Here is an 8,062-nt window from a genome sequence, read left to right as displayed (position 1 = left end):
TAAACAGTAAGAAATCACCAGTCGATAAGTTACATACTGTCATCTTAGAAATAGTTGCTCAAGTTACAAAATTAAAGCATACAAAGTGATATTCAAATAATGACACTGCAAACAGTTCTGCTCAGATCCAACAAGAACTTAGTAATACGGTTATCAGCCTACATACTTTTTTTATCTTAAAGAGGATAAGATTAAACATACCAAAACAGAACAAAACATAAACTAACATCTTTAAAAGACATCATTTGCACAACAGAAAAACAAAAATGTATTTAGAGAGGTCTAAGCACAAGATAATAACACCACTCACTCACACAACTTCCTGGTGGTTTTCAAGAAGTGATATGTCATAATTACTGGATCTAAACAAAGTTGCAAAATTCTTTGCCTGGTACTATAGGAAGTTATGAAGGTGATTCTGTAATAAAGCAATGCTCTTCCGTGGTTTCTCAACTTTGTACAGTAGTTGAGTGTTTAACATTTCATTGATGGGCTCTTTCATTCCTGCCACTACTTCATTAACAACATACTCATTATCTGTGTTTCCTGGAGATTTCTTCTAATTTATATAATCCTGTAGCCTGAACTCCACATTCTTCTTGGCATGAAGATGAAAGCGCTGATCTTGCCTTATAATTAAGGCTTAGTCATCAAGTCATGATTTTACCTATTCAGAAATCTTTAACTTCAACTCCATTCATAAATATTTCCTTATGTCCAACAGTAGCATCTACTCAAGTGTTTTCTTCTGTGGTAAATGTATCTTACTGGTTTTACCACTATCTCCATTCCCTTGTATTTTCTGTTTGTTCACTTTTATTTTTTTCTTGAACGTTTTTCTGTCATGGATCAGACATTTTCTTTGCTGAGGAACCCCTTTTCATCTTACTCACTGTGTATTGCTACTAACTGGTTTTTGAGTTTCTCAGTGTTTCTGAAGATTCACCTACTTGAGTGTTCTGCTCTTTGAAATCCATTTCATCACAATTTTTATTCCAACCTTTGTAATGTGTAAAGTATTTCAGTGGTTTGTCCTTTATGGTAAACTTGTTAGCACAACACTTACTGTCCAGGAATTTGGTCTACAGACCCTACTTGGGCACAATTATTGGTGATTCACTACCTCTTCCATCTCCCACCGTCTTTGACCACTGCCGCTTACTTTGTATTCCACCCAACTTCATGTCAGATGCACCAACTCTACATACTGGGTCCATGATTTGCATCTTTTTATATTGTTTACCTCTTAACAAATCATTGTAGTTATAGTTATTTTTAATACTTTTATCTCTTAACTTTATAATACTAGAGTTATAAGTGATTTATGGGGCCAGGGATATAGCTCAGTGGCACAAGTGCTTGCCAGGCAAGTGCAAAATCATAAGTTCAGTCCTCAGTACCAAAAAAAAAAGTGATTCATGTACCACCTTTGTAGTATTAGAGTATTATGAATTTGAATACATTATTATATTAACAGTGAGTTTTTTTATAGTTTCATGTTGTTAGTGTCTTTTAGTACTTATTCAAAACTCCTTTTAAAATTTCTTGTAAGAAAAGTTTGTAGTGATAAATTCAACTTTTGTTTGTCTTGGTAAGTCTTTATCTTTCCTTCATTTCTGAAGGACAGCTTTGCCATCTATAGAATTCTTGAATTATAGTTTTTCTCTCACTACTTTGAATGTATCATCCAATTCTCACCTAGTCTTCAGGTTGTCTGCTGAAAAATCTAATGATAATCTTATAAAAGTTCCCTCATACATGACTAGTTTCATTTGCTACTTTCAAAATTCTCTACATCTAACATTTTAGAATTTCACTATAATATGCCTTAATAAAGACCTCTTCATATTTAATCTTTTTGAAATTGCTTGGGCTTCATAGGGTTAGATGTTCATTTCTTTATTCAGAATTGAAAAGTTTTCTATCATTATTTTTAAAATAACTCTTCTCTCATTCTCTTTCTCTGCTCCTTCCAAGACACTCATAATGTATAATTTGGTTCACTTTATGTTCCCCATAAAGCTTCTTCACTTTTTCTTTGCTTTTTGGGCTTGTTCTTACTAGATATCTTACAGATACCAGATGATCTGACTATAAGTTTGCTGATTATCGTCTCTGTTCAGTCAAGTCTGCTGTTGAAGCTGTCTACTCAATTTTTTAGTTTGGTCATTGCATTCTTTAGTTGAAGAATTTGGTTGTCTTTTATAGTTTGTGCCCTTTTGTTGGACTTATTTTATTCACATATTATTTTCTTGATTTTATTTAGTTATCTCTCTGTGTTCTTTTGGAGAAATTCAAAAACTTCTTTAAACTGATTATTTTTAAATATTTACCTATCAGTTCATATGTCTCCATTCTTTAGGGATAGTTTTTTGGCACCTTATTTTGTTTCTTTGGTTGTGTCATATTTTCCTGATTATACCATGGTCCTTGTGGCCTTACATCAGTATCTGCACATTTGAAGAAGTACACAGTCTTTAAGTTTTGCAGATTGGCATCTGCAGAGAAAGCCCACTACCAATTAGCCTCTACACAGATTCCAAGTAAGTCAACTAGCAGGGTCCATGGTTAGTATTGTTTCTGGGGTTCTCAAGTAGACTGGGATGGTGCCTGGGTCTGTGTGTGGGGCTGAAGCACAGAAGCAAGAGGACAGCCTGGATGTTCTAGTGCTGATTTTCCTTGGAGTAGACCTGGAACTGAGTCTAGAGAAATAACTCTAAAGCACTGGGCTTGGAAACTTGGGCTGTGAGCGTTGACCTTTGTACCGGGGCGGGTTTTTGGCTTGGGTTTTTAAGGGACATCTTGGACCCTTTAGGGCCACTCTTGAACTTAGGTTTCAAAATGTTGGCTTGGTGCTGGGGATCATGGCAAAATCAGGCACTCACTTCATTCTTTTTCTCTCAGGAAAATAAATATCTCTCTCTCTCTCTCTCTCTCTCTCTCTCTCTCTCTCTCTCTCTCTCTAAATATATATATATATATATGGAGCTAAACAGCTATATATATATATATATATATATATATATATATATATATATTTAAGCACAGAGAAAAGATGGTATGGTATGTCAGTCAGCCTTCTGTTGTAACAAAACACCTGAGAAAATCAACTAAAAAGAGGAAAAGTTTATTTTGACATGAAATTAAATAAGGGTTCTGTCCTTGGTCACTTGGTCTTTGGGCTTGTGGCAAAGTACTGTCATGATGGCAAGAATATGTGCCAAAAGATACTGTTCATTTCATGAAGGGTAGGAAACAAAGAGAGAGGAGAAGTGGCTGGGATTCCAATGTATCCTTCAAAGTCACACTCTCAAGTGATCTTTCTTCTACTAGTTCCCATCTTCTAAAGTTTCTACCGTCTTCCAACAGCCTCAAAACCTGGTAACCAAGATTTCAACATATGGCCTTTAAGAGACATTTACAATTAAAACTGTAACACATTGGTAATGTGAAACTTTCTTTCTACTCTCTGCAATGTGTCTTTCTTATTTTTATGTTTAATTCAAGTACTGTACTCTCTTATGAAGGTATTTGTGTGCATGGATGGTTGTTCAGTGGTGTCAATAAGACTATTTATCCAGGAGATAGAGAAAGGGAGAGACAAAGACATACAGAGAGTGTGAGAGACAGAGACAAAGAGACAGAGAGTCACATGACCAAATAATTACAGAGGATGAAATATTCCATCATGGCCATGAGCAACCTGAAGAGTTAGATAAATCAATAGCATATATAAGTCTAAGAAGCCATCAGCCTCATAATTGATGAAGTGGTGCAGGCCCTAGTGTAAGGTTGAAGGCCCAAAAGTCATGAGATTTCATTAGTGCAAGTTCTAGAACCCAAAGGCTGAAGAAACTGGAGTCTCATGATCAAGACCAGCAACAGAAGAAAACACACCCCATTCCAAAAGAAAGAACTAGAGAGTTCTCCTCTTTCTTCTGCTTTATTCTTCTGTCTTGGTCCCCAGATGAATGAATGGTATTTGCCCATTGAGAGTGAGTATTCCCCATTCATTTTACTGACTCACATACCCATTTTCTCTATAAATACCTTGATAAGACACATCTGAAAGTAATTCTGTGTCAGTTCTCTAAGTATCCCTCAATCCAGTCAAGTTCACACCCAAAATTAATCATCACAGAGACTGGTTCTAGAACCTTCTATTTCATTATCTTGTTGATGTTACTCTCCACTGTCTATAACTTTTTACATTCCCACATAAAAATCCCCTCAACACTTCAAAGACATTATTACTGGGAATGTCTGATAAGTAAAATGATAAATTTTAGTGACTTCTCCAAGAAGTCCCTACTAATTAACATGTAGCATGTCTATATCTTGAACCCACAGACTGAGAGTCTAAGCCTACAACTCTTGCCAGTGCCTCACAAGTGGGTCATATTTAGCATAAAACTAAATATATAAAGGAGCATATAAAGAGCAGCAGAAAGGCATTACAGGTAGCACATGCCTGTAATCCCAGCATGAAGGGGGCTAAGGCAGGAAGATTGTCCCAAGTTTGAGGCCAGCCTGGACTATATAATGAGTTTAAGCCAGCCTGGACTACATAGAGAGATCCCATCTCAAAAAAAGAGTGAAGTGATCAGAATCTGATAAATTAACCAGAGATTTATTGAAGGAGGAGGAGATTTGAGGTAAATCTTTAGAATGGAATGGACGTGAATCTCCATCCTGCAGGATTGTTCTAATCTTGACCTACATGATTAGTTTTAGCAGAGACACGGATATGTATCTCTCAAGTTAAATTCAGGGAAAACAAACAAATTACATGCCTATAAGAAAGGATTATGTTAAAGAGTAACTGAAGGCTGTGTAGAAAATCAGAGCTTACTCTTTTTTTCTTGGTCTCTCATATCCTTAGTGTTCATGCCCCCCCACAACTGCAATTCTCCTATGCCTATGAAAACTTCTTCTTAGTCTCCACTCTTAATTTATGACTTTAACAAGGCTTTTCCCACTTCTCTTAACCAGGTACTTCTCAACATTGACTGGAAAATTCTAAAACACTGGTGCTGAGATCCTTTTCCTAGAATTATCACTTTTTGTGTCTTAGCATGACACTAGTTACCTGAATTCTTAGAAGTTCCCCTAGGTGGTTCTACTATTCAGCCACTGCCTTGCACTCTTCTCTCCAGTGAATATGACCTTCACCTGAAATTTCAACCCCACATTTCCCCTGGGTGGCTTCCAAATCTGTATTACTAATTCAGATTTCTCTCCTGAGTTCCACACTTATGTATCCTACCACTTCCTAGACCCCTTTACTTGGGTATCTCACAAGCATCTCAACTCAACATGCTCGAAAATAGAAATCCCTCTTCCATGTTTCTCTGCCTGTGCTATAGTTTGTCCCCACCAAAACTCAGTTGAAATTCAATTACCGATATAATGGCATTGAGAGGTGATGGAGCCTTTAAAAGGAGTTTGGGTCACAAGGCTTCACTATCATGAAAGGACTGATACAGTTTCCAGGAAAGTGAGTTACTGTGAGGGGGGTTGTTATGAAAAATCTGGCTCCCTTTGTCTTCTCCTTGTGCCCCCTTGCCCTTCCACTTTCTACCATGAGTTGAAGAAGCACAGGTCCTCATCAGATGTAGCTACCCAATCTTGCACTTTCCAGCCTCCAAAACTAGAATCAAAATAAACCCCTCTTTGGGAACTTTCCAGAACCTGTTGTGAGGGGGAGGTACAGTGGCTGCTTAATCTGCACACAGCTATGAGCTCCTTCCTACTTCTCCCACCCTGGCCCAGCCCACTCACTGCCTATAGAAAATGGTGAAAGAAACCATTTACTACGATGTTTTAGGGGTTAAACCCGGTGCCATCCAAGAAGAAATGAAAAGGTTTATAAGAAACTGGCTTTGAAGTACCACCCTGGTAAGAATCCAAATGGAGGAGAAAAGTTTAAACAGATTTCTCAAGCTTATGAAGTTCTCTCTGATGTCAAGAAAAGGAAATTAAGGGCTCTCCCCAGATCATCTGACTGGAAAACGCTTCTCAGCTGGTAAGCGGAGGCAGGGTGGCAGACTGCAGCCCTTCCCAGGGGAGAACTACCAGTGTCTCCTGAGATCCACGCCATGTTAGAACTTAGGTCTCTGGGAAGCCAAGCCAGCACCTCCCCTCCCTAGTAAGTGGCAGCAGTGTGACCCACTGCAGCCTTCCAGGGGGAGAACTAGCAGTGTCTCCTGAGATCCACGCCATGTTGGAACTGAGGACGCTGTGAAAACAAATGACCATTCTACCTCCCTGCTGATCAATAGTGAACCTACTGCTACATGGCCTAGAGTCAAATATCCCACTTCCCCCATCTTCCTTCTCCTCTCCCCCCCCCCCCCGCCCATTAGCAAATGGGAACCAGAAATCTGAGCATCTCCTGGGAGGTTGACCATAGCAAATAAGGGGGACTTCCTTCTACCATTTCTTTGAAGGCAAATATTTTTATTACTGTTTTGCTCTTTTCTGATTAATGGTACTGCTCTATTCAATATTCTGTTTTGATAAGTTCTATAGTGTTCTATATTTCATCTCATTTTGATATACAGGATTGAAAGAACAACTATTATAAAGATAACAAAATATACTGTGATACCTATTACTGTTATCCTGGTAACCTGCTGTGAAGTTCTGTATCAATTTCACTGTACAATCTTAGTTGGCTTTATTCTGACTTGTTCTGTTATATACTTTCAAAATAAAAATTAAAAAAAAAGAAAAGAAAATTAAATGACAAAGGAGAACATGCAATTAAGAAGGGAGGAGCAGGTAGTAGTTTTGGATCCCCCTTAAATATATTTGATATGTTTTTGGAGGTGGAGGAAGGATGCAGAAAGAAAGGAGAGGTTAAAATGTGGTACATTGGCTCTCAGTTACCTTAAAAGATTTATATAATAGTGCCACAAGGAAGCTGGCTTTGCAGAAAATGTGATTTGTGACAAATGTGAAGGCCTAGGTGGTAAGAAAGGAACCATAGAGTGCTTTCCCAGCTGCCAAGGTATTGGAATGCAAATAAGAATTCATCAGATAGGACCTGGAATGGTTCAACAAATTCACTCTGTGTGCATAGAGTGTCAGGGCTACAGAGAACGCATCAGCCCTAAAGATAGAAGTAAAAGCTGCAACAGAAGGAAGATAATTAGAAAGAAAATGATTCTGGAAGTTCATATTGACAAAGGCATGAAAGATGACCAGAAAATAACATTCCATGGTGAAGGAGACCAAGAACAACGACTGGCGTCAGGAGATACTATCATTGTGTTAGATCAAAAGGTTCATGTTTTTTTTACTTGACAAGACCTTTTCATGTGCATGGTATACATATGAAGCACTGTGTGGCTTCCAAAAGCCAATATCTACTTTTGACAACCAAACCATAGTCATTACCAATCCCATCCAGGGCACATTGTCAAGCATGGAGACATCAAGTGTGTGCTAAATGAAAGAATGCCAGTTTATCATAGACCATATAAAAAGGGCCATCTAATCACTGAATTTAAGGTAAACTTTCCTGAAAATGGCTTTCTTTCTCCTGATAAACTCTCTTTGCTGGAAAAAAAAAACTCTTACCTGAAAGGAAGGAAGAAGAGACTGATGAAATAAGTCAGGTAAAACTGGTGAACTTTGATCTAAATAAGGAAAGATTGCACCATTAAAATGGAGAAGCCTATGAGGGTGATGAACATCATCCCAGAAGTGGTGTTCAGTGTCAGACTTCTCAATGGGGTCAATGAATAATACTCACTGCTGGCATTTAGTGCAGCAGTGAATGTGTGAAAGACTATATTCATCAAATGCCCAGTACTTGCTATTGTTTTTGTTTCAATATTCAATTATAGTAGTGTTTTAAAAGTTAAATGAAGAATAAACACAAATATGAAAGCTCCAACTTTTCCCTGTATATATGATGACTTCAGTGTGCAAGATGAAATTTAATGCCTGTAAAAAGTATCAAACCCTGGTGTCTGATAGGTCATACCTTGTAATTGATTTCAGTTGTATAATGGACAAACTTAGACTGAAATGCTAGGTATAGGTGTTGGCTTTA

At 37.7% G+C, this 8,062-nt stretch overlaps 2 pseudogenes; one reads left to right on the top strand and one right to left on the bottom strand.

Annotated features, from left to right (window-relative positions):
* Nucleotides 1-310: 310 nt before the first annotated feature.
* LOC111754250 (mortality factor 4-like protein 1) lies at nt 311-977 on the bottom strand (annotated as a pseudogene).
* A 4,816-nt stretch (nt 978-5,793) lies between these two features.
* Nucleotides 5,794-7,748, top strand: LOC106025490 (dnaJ homolog subfamily A member 1-like; annotated as a pseudogene).
* The last annotated feature ends 314 nt before the right edge of the window (nt 7,749-8,062 follow it).

The sequence above is a fragment of the Cavia porcellus genome, unplaced genomic scaffold (genome assembly GCF_034190915.1).
Source record: "Cavia porcellus strain 051 isolate PalLab524CR breed Dunkin Hartley unplaced genomic scaffold, mCavPor4.1 scaffold_1, whole genome shotgun sequence".
NCBI classification, from domain to species: domain Eukaryota; kingdom Metazoa; phylum Chordata; class Mammalia; order Rodentia; family Caviidae; genus Cavia; species Cavia porcellus.
This window is presented reverse-complemented; position numbering and strand designations above follow the sequence as displayed.